Source organism: Oncorhynchus mykiss, chromosome 5, assembly GCF_013265735.2.
Source record: "Oncorhynchus mykiss isolate Arlee chromosome 5, USDA_OmykA_1.1, whole genome shotgun sequence".
NCBI lineage: Eukaryota > Metazoa > Chordata > Actinopteri > Salmoniformes > Salmonidae > Oncorhynchus > Oncorhynchus mykiss.
Window position 1 is genome coordinate 46,798,250 of NC_048569.1, and position 14,364 is coordinate 46,812,613.

Below are 14,364 nucleotides of genomic sequence, written 5' to 3' on the forward strand. Positions count from 1 at the left end.
AATTTTCTCTTGAATCTGTTTATTAAACCAGTACTTTATTACAAAATGAGATGGGGAAGCCAATATTCTACTATATTCTGCCTGTCTATTCTATTCTCACGTCTTTCTGTCTCTCCCTTTGTATGGTCTGTCGGTCTAGTATGTATTTGGGGATACACAGACAGCATAATTACCAAGGTTCAGTCTGTGAACTGCAGATAACCCTAATGACGCGTGCATATGGATATAATCCTTCTATATCCACGCAGTCGAGATGTTAACGACGTCCATTCAATCTGACTGTAGCCTACATGGGTTTAATTTGACTCAATGGAGGATGAGTTCCTCTGGGGATACACACGTTGATCATCATCTTGCTGTTCCTGCTCCTTTCCTGTCGTCTTATAGCAAACTCTTGTGCACCCTCTGGTGCTTGCTAGTCTCCAAAACTTATTTGTGTTGCCTGCTTTGCAGATTGTCTTCCTTGTCTCTGTGGTTGCTCATTATTCAGAGACAGGCGGATCTCAGGTCATCTGCAGCTGCAGCAACGGAGAAGCAGGAAAGATGGCGATCATCCATTAGACCGGACGCACGCATGAAATACAGGACAACTTTCAGGAAGAAGATCGCTTCTCCACCAGAAGAAGACATACCTGTGAGTTTATAACGCAATTTACCAGTTTGTTCAAGATCACGGCTCGCTTGGCTTCATGGTTCAGGAGCACGTCGTTGTGTGGTAGATGAAATACAGAAGCGAGCGCCTCGTGAATGACCTGCAAAGAGCTCATCTCGTTTTCTTGGTGTAGGACCAGACGTGGTGAATTGAGATAGCCAGCCGGTGCGAGCGAGAATAAACGGGTGAACGAACGAATAACGCTTGAGCTGGCACCCATTGTATTCAAAGTAACCTAGGTTATTCTACCTACTCACAATATACTCCCAACCTTCCATTCGTTTAGCTTTCTATCTATCCGTCTTTCGTTTAGCGTTTTGTTGAACTAGTCAAACTGGACAAGGAGGGAAAAAAAGAGAACCGAGGTTGTGAGCTGCGTGTTTCAGCACTAGGTCGGGAGAGTTTTATTTTGGCATGTCTGGCCAGGGGATTTAGCGTCGGTCCCCCGTCTGTGTTGTGCGATTGCTTCAAGAAGAAGCCATTGCACGGATTGCTCTACCTCCTCTTCTAGCCCAGCCAGCAAACCAGCCAGCCAGAGCCGAGAGTCCAGCCTCCATTAGCGACAGTCTGGCTGGCATAGCCGCTGGTACACTTCCAGACACTCACTAAAAAGCCATAGCTTGTTCCCTCAATTAAAATCTAATCTGCTGGGGATTTCGTATGGTTCTCCTTATGATTTGATCTATCAAGCTACATGGCAGCTTCATGGATGAATTGCCACCTTTTTTATTTTCAGTTTACACTTTAAAAAAAAAATGTATTCTTTGAGTCTGATCACCCGGGCTCTTGCTCTGGAGCTGTGAGCATAGCTGTTTTGGATGCGTATGCTGTCAGCCAGGGCTCTGAAGTCAGGTATGTCATTGTGGGGCTTCACCATAAAATGGAGGAAGGCAGATGACTCTCAGAGGAGAGCCTGGAGTCAGACAGGAGCCCTCATGGAAGAACAAAGGTTGACTTTTTTGTTGTTGCCCTGTACAGCAGCCAGTTTTGGGTTGTTATATTCAGTAGTTTGAAAGTTTTTTTGGGGGCACTTCCAAATATTTTTGTTTTATTTTTGTCGTGATTTTGAGAACTAGTAAAGGGGAAGTTTATCTTATTTTTTTACAACCTTCAGTTATTTTATTTTATTTTCCTTTCCACCTGTTACATTATTGCCATTGATGTTAGGGAGAAATGGAGGGTGTTGCGTTATTGGGTCCCAGTGGTAGGAAAGTCAGTGATGGCTTGGAGCTGACAATCAGAGGCGAGAGGACAGTCAAGACACACATGGATGAAATGGGGATTTTTAATATCCCCCCCCCCCCCCACACACACACACACGATGAGGAGTATGAAGTTGGGCTAACTCAGGAAAGTTACTGAGAGTAAAGTAGACACCTTTGAAAAGCAGTTTGCTACATCCCGACCATCTCACATTGCAGGCTGTGGTTATTCTACAATTTAGGCTTCAGTAAATTACGTAGACAGAGCTCTCCAAAGGGTAACAATTGACACGCTGTATTACACATTGTTTTGAGATTTGAAGTTGATTACAAATGTATGACACGTGTTTTGTGATTTAGAGTTTGAATACAAGGTGATACTTGGGCTATTAAGTAGTTTGTTCATTGATTTGTTATTTATGTACTTGTTCTCGGCATGTAAAGTACATGTAGTTCTCTTCAACCTCAGTTTAACTCTGTCGAACCTATCACTGAAGGAATGCCATTCCTTGTCACTCAGTCAGAAGAAAACAAGGTGTGCTCCTCCATGTGCGCCTGCCTGCCTTGTGTGCCTGCCTGCTTGCATGTTCATGCTCTCCTACAGACTCACTCACACTGGCCACGGTGAAATCTTGCTGACAAGGAGACAGAGCTAGACACACTCTGCGACAACTGTGGGCTAGGAGGCAATCAAAATGGTGGCGCTAGTCTCGGTCTCTCATGTCATGTCAAGGGAACCAGTTTCTCAAGGTGGAGCTAGCTGGATGTTTGGACTGAAAATATGAAGGCTAGTGGTTGAGAATTGTGTTTCTCAGATCGCTTCAGAGCAGGTTCTTGTGTTTGCTGGGAAATTATGTTCTTGCTAGATATCTTGTTAGACTTCACATTGTAGTTACTGTGTAATCTTTTACAGACACATCTTGTGCAATGCATAATCGCTTCCTCTCTGAAGGATACTGTTACAGCCCAAGTTACCTGAGTTATAATATACTATGATCACAATTCATCACTGTGCTAAACAACTTGTCATTTCAGTCCACTAGCAACATGTTTCCTTAGTATTACTTGCGCTAGAGTATTCTTGGATTTCCACAATAACAAAAATATAATAGAGGGAAAAAAACATCTGTATTTTCCATGTTTTTTTAAAATAACATCTTCCTGGTCTATAATGCAAAGACTAACTGATAAAACATCTCTTTGAAGTGAACTTCATGTCTATTTTTTTATTCCCAAATCTCACTTTATTACACAATACTACTACTAGCCCAACTGGTGGTTTGTTCAAGACCTCCACAGGTTGTGTGATTAGTTTACAACTATAGAGGTCAGAGGGCATGGCATTATTGAAGGATTTTTTAAATATTTTTTTTTACTTCAGCGTTAATCCTGATATATATTTTGTTCGTCGTTGTACTCATTACTAATAGTGCAATGTTTAGTTCAAATATTTGTGGACTGCTGTAGCAATGATCAGGATTAAGCCACAGATAGCGCTACAAAGTCTCTCCAAATTAAACAAGGTGACTTTTAAGTTCCTATACAAGTATTGATAGATGTTTTATCCCTATTTAATTGTAAGCGGAGCCATTTATTTAGTTAGAGAGTTCGGCCAACTTTTAGAACAGCTGCCATGTTCACACCTTTAAGCATTCCATTCATCCATTCATTATCAGTGTTTCTACGACGGGTTGGTCAAAACCCATACACTGTACATATATTCTATTGTGTTATTGACTGTACGTTTGTTTATGTGTAACTCTGTGTTGTTTTTGTCGCACTGCTTTGCTTTATCTTGGCCAGGGCGCAGTTGTAAATAAGAACCTTTTCTCAAGAGGCCTACCTGGTTAAACAAAGGTGAAAAAAAACACAAAAAAAAACAAGCATTGATAGGTTGAGACTCGTTTGTTTGACCTGACGAAGATCCGTTTCGGATCAAAACGTTGTCAGTGAATTGGGAGCTTAAAGAGTGTGCGGGCCTTCTTGTTCTTTACTGAGATGTGTTCAAAGCCATACTAAATAACCCGTTTAGCACGAGTAAGCCTATGACGCCATCATTAGAATCTTGTTTTCTGTTCCATTTGAGAAACCTCTGAGCATCCAGGGGGTTTGTACAAACCTTGTCTGCCTTTCGACATTTGCAACAGTGTTTCAATATTGAAATTCGATCTCCAGTGTCCTATTGAGAATTAACGTGTCAGGACATCTTTTCTCAGCCAGTAGAAATCATGAATAAGCAAGAAATGTCAATACAAAAATAGGTCAAATGAAATGAAATTCAGCTACTTTGCTGTTATTCTAGCTGCACTGTTTGACCTGACCGTGTTAGCCATAGTTGGCTAGCTAGCAAGCAAGGGATAAGTGCGTTGCCAGGCAGCATGGCAACAGAACATTTAGAACAAACGACTGGGTCACGCCCATAGATATAGAACTAAAATACTTTGCGACTAGGTAGCGTCTCTGGCAACCAAACTGATAGAATGAACTGCCAGCCGGATTGGCTAGCAACCATAAATGTGTCGGGATTAGGCCTATATTTTCATTGAGGGATGAAATAGTAGCCTATGAATACATTTCTCAAAATATTTTTATTTATTTAATTGGTAACCCGTTGTAGAAAAGCAATTGTACACTCGAGGTTGTGCAAAGCAACTTTTTTAGCACGGTTGTGCTTGGCACACCCTGATCTTAGAGAGCCTTTTTATTTCTCTATTTGGTTAGGTCAGGGTGTGATTTGAGTGGGCATTCTATGTTTTCTATTTCTTTGTTTTTGGCCGAGTGTGGTTCCCAATCAGAGGCAGCTGTCTATCGTCTGATTGGGGATCATATATAACTTGTCATTTTCCGTTTGGGTTTTGTGGGATCTTGTTTTCTGTATAGTTTCTTTGCCTTGCAGAACTGTGCATGTTTTTTTGTCGTTGTTATTTTGCTTTTGGTGTCAAGAAAAAAATTATGTACGCCTACCACGCTGCACCTTGGTCCGGTCATTCCACAAAGGAGAGCCGTTACAGTGCTGTACTCTGCGGACCGCAGCACAGCCATGCTAGAGAAATTGTTTAGCACGCCCTCTCGTGTACAATTTGCTTTATTGGAATCTCAATATTGCCCATGGTGAGCTAACATGGCTGCCATGACATGTAGTGTCGTGTAAATGCATCATAATGCAGAAACCTCATTGTCCCAACTTTCTAAACACATGGCTCTGGTTGTAAGGGATCTACTGTTGTGAACATTAGTCCAGTTCTTATAACAATCAGATATGCAACATAAAGAGGGACGTTAGAAACTTTGAAAAATGTCACAGCAGGATTTGAAGGTTAGGTATTTAAGGATTACGTCAGAAAGCCTCCATTTATACTGAACAAAAATATAAACACAACATGTAAAGTGTTATTCCCATGTTTTATGAGCTGAAATAAAAGATCCCAGAAATGTTCCATACTCACAAAAAGCTTATTTCTCAAAGATTGTGTGCACAAATGTGTTTACATCCCTGATAGTGAACAATTCTCCTTTGCCAAGATAATCCATCCACCTGACAGGTGTGGCATATCAAGAAGCTGATTAAACATCATGATTATTACACAGGTGCACCTTGTGCTGTGGATAATAAAAGGCCACTCTAAAATGTGCAGTTTGGTCACACAACACAGTGCCACAGATGTGTCAATTTTTGAGGGAGCGTGCAATTGGCATGCTGACTGCAGGAATGTCCACCAGAGCTGTTGCTGTTCATTTCGCTGGCATGCTGGAGACGTGTGCACTTCACGGATGAATCCTGGTTTCACCTGTACTTGCCAGATGGCAGACAACGTGTATTGCGTTGTGTTGGCCAGCGGTTTACGGATGTCAACCTTGTGAACAGAGAGCCCCATGAGGGCGGTGGTGTTATAGTATGGGCAGGCATAAGCTACAGACAATGAACACGAGCGCATTTTATCGATGGCAATTTAAATGCACAGAGATACTGTGACGAGATCCTGAGGCCCATTGTTGTGTCATTCATCCACCGCCATCACCTCATGTTTCAGCATGATAATGCACAGCCCCATGTCGCAAGGATCTGTACACAATTGCTGGAAGCTGAAAGTGTCCCAGGTATTAAATGGCCTGCATACTCACCAGACATGTCACCCATTGAGAATGTTTGGGATGCTCTGGATCGACATGTACGACAGCGTGTTCCAGTTTCCGCCAATATCCAGCAACTTCGCACAGCCATTGAAGAAGAGTGGGACAACATTCCAAAGGCCACAATCAACAGCTTGATGAACTATATGCGAAGGAGATGTGTCGTGCTACATGAGGCAAATAGTGGTCACAGCAGATACTGACCGGTTTTCTGATCAACACCTCTACTTTTATCCCCGTATCTGTGACCAACGGGTACAATATCTGTATTCCCAGTCATGTGAAATCCATAGATTAGGGCCTAATGAATTTATTTCGATTGACTTATTCCTTATATGAGCTGTAACTCAGTCAAATCTTTGAAATCGTTGCGTTTCTATTTTTGTTCAGTGTATTTTTTTTAAAAGGGGAAGAATTAGACAACATAATGAGTGGTGGTTTGGAAGTGGAGGAGGTAGGAAATGGAGCTCACACGAGGCAGAATGATGCACTCTACTGTAGGTACCTGGGGCAGAGGTAGAGACTGGAGAGAGACACACAAAAGCCAACTGAAATGGTCCAGTGAGTGCTTTCTTGACATGATGCATTGGCTCACATTTTTATATAGCAGGCTACATGACCCTATTTCAGAAGGGCCCCTATGTGTCAATATTGGCCATTTGAATGCGTTTTGACTTCTCAAAACACAGCTTCCTGTTTGTTGATGAACTTTAATTTGATTCAAACACTAGCTCACGTTACAGCTATTTCTATTCTGAACTTGATTTTGTCTTTAGGTGAATGGGCACAGGTCATGGTAGAATAAATTAAACTGGATAATGAGGTGGTTTTAATGTGGAAATGACATTCTGGTTACTGTTGCCATGTTTCACTTCAGTGCCAATGGCGCCATCTTACTCTGTATGCTAACTTTGGAAGTGGTTATGAAATAACTTTGCTTAACTGTTTAAAAATAAAAAAAAATGTGGTCATATTTACTTTGCATTATAAAATACATTAGGGCCAGGGAGTTTTTCCCGGGTTATGCCAGCTTGTGGAAGGAGCTTCTTATGTGTTCTATCTGTAGAAACATTTGACACTATATATCATTTTGTGTGAAATGTTTTTAAGCATTTGGCTTTACGGTATGTGACGACTGCACTTACACTTATATTTTGAAATGATAAGGCACGGAAACAAGACACAATGTCCAGGGCCCATCATGGCACATCTAGGCCTATTTTGACCCAAATGGAACAAGACCCATTGTGTGTGTCGAAGCCAAGTCTTCTAACAAGTTACCATATTTAATCAGACTGATATATGCTAGCCACCAGCTTTAGCTTTAGGTCAGAGGTCAGCTAGTCTGGTGAGTCTCATCCACAATGCTTCATAAGCTTTTCAAGCAAGACACAGTATTACTAACCCTGCGAGTTAACTCTGAGCTACTTCCGAGTTGTCTGTGGTGGAAAGAGAGAGACGCCTGGAGATGCCTGTTGCTGAGGCAGTCTGGTGGCAGGGCACAAGGCCGTCTTTGAGAGGGAACAGGAGTGGTCTTGTAGAGACGATCCACTGGCCTCAGCCTACGGAGCAATGAAGCTGTCCAACGGCGAATTTAAATATTTCAGGAGTTGGAATGGAGGCCCCACTGGTAAGTTAATATTAATGGGGCTCTTCAACTTTCCATCACAATTTGTGTTGCTCTTCAAGAGGGTGGTTCGGCTCACCTGAAGAGGGAGCGTTAGGGATACGTCTCCTCTACAAATAAGAGAGTCACAAAAAAGCTGAAAAGGTTTAAAAAGACTTTCCAAAAGATTCAGTCGCACTTCTTTTATGCTACCAGTTTCCACCAGTAGGATCTATGTCTATGTCCCTCTCTGGTCATATCAAGACCTCTGGACCAGCTTGTAACCTCACCAAACATTGTAACTGTAGTATCTGCTATGTCAAGGTTACAAGGAAGATGACGGTAAATGATGAATGTTTTGGCAGACGTACAGAGAGAAGGTCATTTTGAGAAGTTTGCCCTACACCTCATCAAAAGCAATAATGTTTTAAGATTAGTCATGCTCTTGTTTATCTTGAAATGTTGCAGCTATATTAAAAGATTAAAGGAGACATAAAAAGAGACATAATTTACAGACCTTTGACCCAAGTCTAAAAATAGAGGACAGCCTTCAAAATTCTTCTGGTGTTGACTTATTGAATGGTTTGATTCTTCAGATGACAGCTCTGAACGTAGTGGGCAAACCCCAACGCATGGAGAGAGAGAGAGTGAGCTGATGTAATCTTATAGTAATCTTGTAGTGGGCTAATCTTGTTACAACCTATTCACATCCTTTGTTTCATACCCATGTGGGTGTCTGTCAACAGAGACCAATGATAGTCACGCTTTGCGTAGTATGTGTGATCCCTCAAGGGAGAAATGAAATCCGTGTGCCTCAAGTCTATTTTGAATCGGACACATTGGTAGATTCAGATTGGCTCTGTAGATTCAGATCGGCTTTGTAACATTGGAAAAACAGTGCCAAACAGAGATGGGTTATGGACTGGCTGCATGGTTGTATTGTGGAATGCTGAATGCACCATGAGGTATAGGCCCTGGTCAAAAGTAGTGCACTATATAGGGAGTAGGGTACTATTTGAGACACATAGTTTCCTTTCCTGAAGTAATTGTCTTTGTGGAAAAACACTTCCTGGTTACTCTCCAAGACTGTCCTTGGAGATCCTTCTTCTGTTTCTTTAACTCCACTTATTAATCCTTGACCCAGCACATTCCCTTTGGGAAATACAAAACCAAGCCATTTTGAAAGAAAGAGCCATAACTTGAGTTTTGCTTCAACCAGCAGACCGAGGGTTTGACTCCTCTCAACTGGTCACGAAATCTAGAATCTTGTTTTAAGTTCGGTGATCACTAGTCACCATTTTAAAGTTCTCATACATTTGTAAACGGGAACATGAGTGTTGCCATTTGCTCAGTTTGTTTGTTTCCATGCTGACCTTTTGGCCTGGGTCTTTGACCTTGAGGCCTTTCGACAATCACACCATTTGATAGAGATTCCTGGATTTTGAGAGATTTCTTGTGACTTTATAATGGTAATTTGCACAGCCTTGTGGTGCTGAGCAGCTGTCATGTGGGTAGGATCATGGAAATTCCACAATGTGAGATGACCCTTTTAATTGAGTACTAAAGTGATGGTTTAATGGTAATGGTTTTAGATATGGGAGGCAGATATTGTTTCATAGTGGCCTTGCATACAGCTGGTCTGAATGATTGCGGAATAGTTGTTTCTTGAGACAGTTGGTGTGTCGGATGTTTTTCTGCAACTCGAATGCACACCGTTTTCCCTTTACTACGTATTACTGAATTTCAAGCAACGACTGTAGCTAGTGAGAGCGTTGAGAAAATTGATACAAATGATGAAATCCTGACACTATGCCAAGCAAAGCATTGGCAGGATATGGCCTCAAGGATTACATTAAATTAATGACATTTGAACAAAATGTAATTTAACACATCTTGTTGGTGCTTAGCCTACCTGTACATCTGTTGATTCCTTTCCGTTGCAATGTAGCACTCAAGCGCAGGTGTTTTGAGCAGGAGCAACATCAAAGTAAAGCGAGGTTTGCGTCATCTGAGAAGTTGCTTAGGTGCATGTCTCAGCTCAGGCCATGGAGAATACTCAAAACCCAAAAGGCAGAGAAACCTGGCGAGAAATACCTCCACCTATTTTGTTAATAATAAAATAATCATGCTCAAGGCTTGCAATTAATCTGCGAACTTAATAATTTTTGAGGATGCCATATTTAATTAACCTGGTTGCTGTGAGCCTAAAAGCAAGAGTTTTGTCAGTTTCTATCAGAAATAGAAACATATTAACTAAATATGAAGCACGGCAAATGTAGTTCATTAAACACAAAACGTGGAGTCACCAGGTAGATCTGTCTATATTTGTGTTACATTGTGTTATCTGTAAAACCTTTCTCATGGCCTTTCTCATGGCCTTTCTCATGGCCCTTCTCAAGTTCCGTATTTGGTGGCGGTGTGCACTATGATCCTCAAATCTCTTGAGATCTGTCTGTCTGAAGAAGACCTTGTGGTGATCATGCATCCACCGACCAGAAAACAACTTCTCCTTTCCCTGGCAGCTATGACGGCAGAAAATAAGAAAGGAAACTGGTCCAGGTCTGTGCTCTTAGCTAAACAGTCCTATCTGTGTAACAAGATAGCAGGGTATGGAGGGGGAATGGGTTGCCAATGCAGACCTTGAGGATCACAAAATGGTGGATGACCGTCCAATGCCACTGAGCCACTGACACTTCCCCGTTCTCTCTCTCTCCTGCTCTGCAATGGGCTGGGACTCGGCAGTGAAATGGAGTGCTGTCTCTGTGTAGCTAGCTCTGTTCTGTCTGTGTAGCTAGCTCTGTTCACCCCAGCCTCGGCTCTGCTGCCCTCTGTGATGCAGAAGATAATTCTGTCAGGCCAGAGGGAACAACAAGCCATGTGAGGTGACTCTGCTTAAAACAGGTTGAGCAATAGTCTGATGAGACATCACTGTACCCCAGCCATGCATGGCAGGAAGGATCCAGAGTACTGAGACTCTTATCTAGCCTAGCTGCCATCAAACCAAACCGACCAGGTTTTTACAGGTTTACTAAGCCATGTTTTGTTGCTTTTGTTGATTGCTTTTTGCAGTTTTGAAGGTCACACAGTCAGTTGGTGAAATGATAATGGTTTCCCCTTTGGATTAATCCAGCAATGTTTGTTGTTAATATTCAATGTGGTGTATGTTTGCTTCAGCAGGCCATGTTAAATGTTAGGAGAATATTATACTAGCACATTGATCTATGAGTAGATCGTAGCAGCCTTGTCTTTGAGGCTTTATACCATGATTAAATACATAGCTAGCTAAATGACATGAGAGGGACAACTATGGAGGAGAGCACTTTTCTTTCTTGATCTGCAGCTCCATGATCTTCTGCTTGTGCAAGAGGGGCCATTGCTCTTGAGTGCTCTGTGTCACAACCACCCTTTTAGAAGCAGTGTAGCAACAATAGAAGCTTTCTATAAGAGACAAATGCTACCCTCGGAGCAAGGTTGTACTGTGCCATGACGTGCTCTTTTGATTCAACCCTCTGAACCATGGAGTGGCTTTGATGGAAAGAGGAAATGGGAAATGGTTTGGTTTGGCAGGCAGGCAGCTCAGACCGCATAAAGAACAAAAAAATGTGGCGATTATTAAGTATTAAACGCTGGTGAGCGGTAGCTAGCTCGGTTGATGTCAGGTGACTGACTATCTGTCATCTGATAATGACTGTCGGACAAGGCTCCTTTCCTGAATTTGCGGGACTATGGATTCCCAAACATCAATAGCAAATGACAATTTCTCACTGTGGATTAGCATAAAATTGTGCTTAGCTATCCTAATGGTGTTTTTTGAAGTGAAGCCCTGCTTCAAGCTCTCAGTCAGCATTTCAAGTCTGAGGTCCAAAGATCAAAAGCCTCTTCTTGCTCTATTAGTACAGAAGCCACACAGGTTTAGTAATGACATGTAACACAACAAGTGTTTAACAAGCGTTTTTTTTGTTGTTGTTGATAAGAATAGTCATATTATAAGCATTTACATTGTCAATTAATTCATTAGCTCATTATTACTCTGAGATCTATTAAAATGGAGGAGATCAAGATATTTATTTCAGAGGAGAAGCTGTTGCTATCACGTTTACATCTCTATAGTAAACATGGCCATTTTCTGTGAATACCCATGATTCAGACGGGTCCTGTCGTCACCCAGTCTGTATCTCCACTCCCTCAGTCGGATTGTGATATTAACAACGGTCAGTGAAACATCTGCCTGTGTAGAAGCAGGGCTTTAGTTGGGTGTTAGGTGTTCTCTGTCTGAGAAGCTTCATGTTAGTTGGTTAATGGTTGACCTAGTTCAACTCGGCTGCCATATGCTTCCTGGAACACATTTCATCCAAAATAAAAGCACATTTTTTTTGTGTTGGAGATTGTACATTACAGTAATCTTTTCCAATCATCTCATTTAGTAATGTTTCAAGCCAAGGTGTCATAATATTAAAAGATGTTGACTAATTTTGAAAACATTGTAAAATATTGGATTATTAGAATCCTGATCCATCCATGCTGATTGATTCATCATATTCACAGTGGTCTGCAGTGGGCTAAATCAGGGTCACATAGTGTTTCTTGGTAGTCTTAAACTAATCTACTTTGAAACAAATGTAAACTCCTAATCCACATGCTTATGGGTTAAAACAAGAAGACACCTGTACCAGATATAGAGTTGAAATGTATTCAATTTTGAGTTTGCATCCCAATATATCAAAACCGTTTGACATAGAAACACCAGGTTTTCAGTAATAGAAACACGATTTTTGGCGTAAAGAAAAAGTTAATAACAACAAACGAATAACATTCCACCCATGAGGCCACTAGAGGGAGATTTGGTCATTTGACTGCAGGAAAGGTCTACAAAAAACTAGATTAAGACCTTTTTAAAGACCTTCTTTACTCAAGTGGTTAACGACTTACTTTTGGTCATGTAGTGTATGTGGACACCTATTTGTTGAACATCTCATTCCAAAATCATGGGCATTAATATGGAGTTGGTCCCCCCCTTTGCTGCTATAACAGCCTCCACTCTTCTGGGAAGGCTTTCCACTAGATTTAGGAACATTGCTGCAGGGACATTCTTCCATTCAGCCAAAAGAGTATTAGTGAGGTTGGGCACTGATGTTGGGCGATTAGGCCTGACTCGCAGTCGGCGTTCCATTTCATCCCAAAGGTGTTCGATGGGGTTGAGGTCAGGGCTCTCTGCAAGTCCTTCCACACCGATCTCGACAAACCATTTTTGTGCTTTGTGCACGGGGGCATTGTTATGCTGAAACAGGTAAGGGCCTTTCCCAAACTGTTGCCACAAAGTTGGAAGCACAGAATCATCTAGAATCTCATTGTATCCTGTAGCGTTAATTTCATGACTGAACAGTTATTGTGCTGACGTTGCTTCCAGAGGCAGTTTGGAACTTAGTAGTGAGTGTTGCAACCAAGGACAGACGATTTTTACGTGCTACGCTCTTTAGCACTCTGCTGGTCTCGTTCTGTGAACTAGTGTGGCCTACCACTTTGTGGTTGAGCCGTTGTTGCTCCTAGACATTTCCACTTACAGCACTTACAGTTGACCGGGGCAGCTCTAGCAGGGCAGAAATCGGATGAATTGACTTGTTGGAAAGGTGGCATCCTATGATGATGCCACATTGAAAGTCACTGAGCTCTTTAGTAAGGCCATTCTACTGATAATGTTTGTCTATGGAGATTGCATGTCAGTGTGCTCAATTTTATACACCTGTCAGCAACGGGTGTGGCTGAAATAGCCGAATCCACTAATTTGAAGGGGTGTCCACATACTTTTGTATATATAGTGTATGTCACCACCATTTTAGACTACTGAGGAGATATCTCCTACTCCCAGCCTGGGTTGATGTCACCACTCACCATGCCTAGCAGCTGCCCACTGGGCAGGGACTCACTGGAAGATGACTGTCTGATGTAACCTCATATGGCCCATGATACCAGCAGGGTGCCTCTGAAATCGCACCCTATTCCCTATGCAGTGTACTACTTTTGACCAGGGCCCGACCCATGATACCAGGGCTGAAATGACACTCTGTTCACTAAAGTGCACTACTTTTAACCAGAGCCATATGGCACCCTATTCTCTATGTAGTGCACTTCTTTGGCCACAGAGCTCTGGTCAAATTATACCAGCAGATTTTTTTTTCCCACTGATTGTTCTTTTGACCAATCACATCAGAACTTTTCATTTTCAGATCTGATTGGTCAAAAGAACAATTAGTGAAAACAAGATCAGGACTGGGCTGCCTGTCAACCAGGGGAGAATGATTCCCCTCTCATTGAAGTCACGGAAGTTCAAGGCCCACCACGACACTGCAGGCACGGCAGGCATTGTTAGCAGAAACGATTATTTTTAAATCACAGACAGAAGCATAATTTGGTTGCTAATGGCAGCCCGGTCGGGGTACTGCAGGGGCCTTCAATTTGAGTTCCTACTCCATGAGAGGGAGCAGCACTGAGCTAGCCTGCAACGTCACTTCCTAGAGTAGCTCAAATTGCGCATGTTATGTCTCCATGAGACGCAATCTTAACCGGCTTTATTTGACTTCAATGTGCTATTGAGTCTTCACATAGGAATTAATGGTGTCACATGATCAATGGCTTTGTCCATTCATATATACAGTCATTGGTCTAAACACAGACATAAAGGCGCTGCATGGTCAATCTGATGTCTGCATTGGCCGTGCAGCATTTACGATGATACGGCCTCTGCAGAAGTCAAGGGGGCATTCATATTTCTTGCT

At 42.1% G+C, this 14,364-nt stretch overlaps 1 protein-coding gene across 2 annotated transcripts in view; it reads left to right on the forward strand.

Annotated features, from left to right (window-relative positions):
- The first annotated feature begins 275 nt into the window (after nt 1-275).
- The window catches only part of LOC110523964 (zinc finger protein 462), a 95,961-nt gene continuing 81,872 nt past the window's right edge, over nt 276-14,364 (forward strand). The window contains exon 1 of one of the 2 annotated variants that reach the window (XM_021603145.2): nt 276-634. The gene's annotated coding sequence lies outside the window, so the exon portion shown is untranslated. The remainder of the gene's footprint in view (nt 635-14,364) is intronic. The other variant, XM_021603144.2, reaches the window with a different exon arrangement.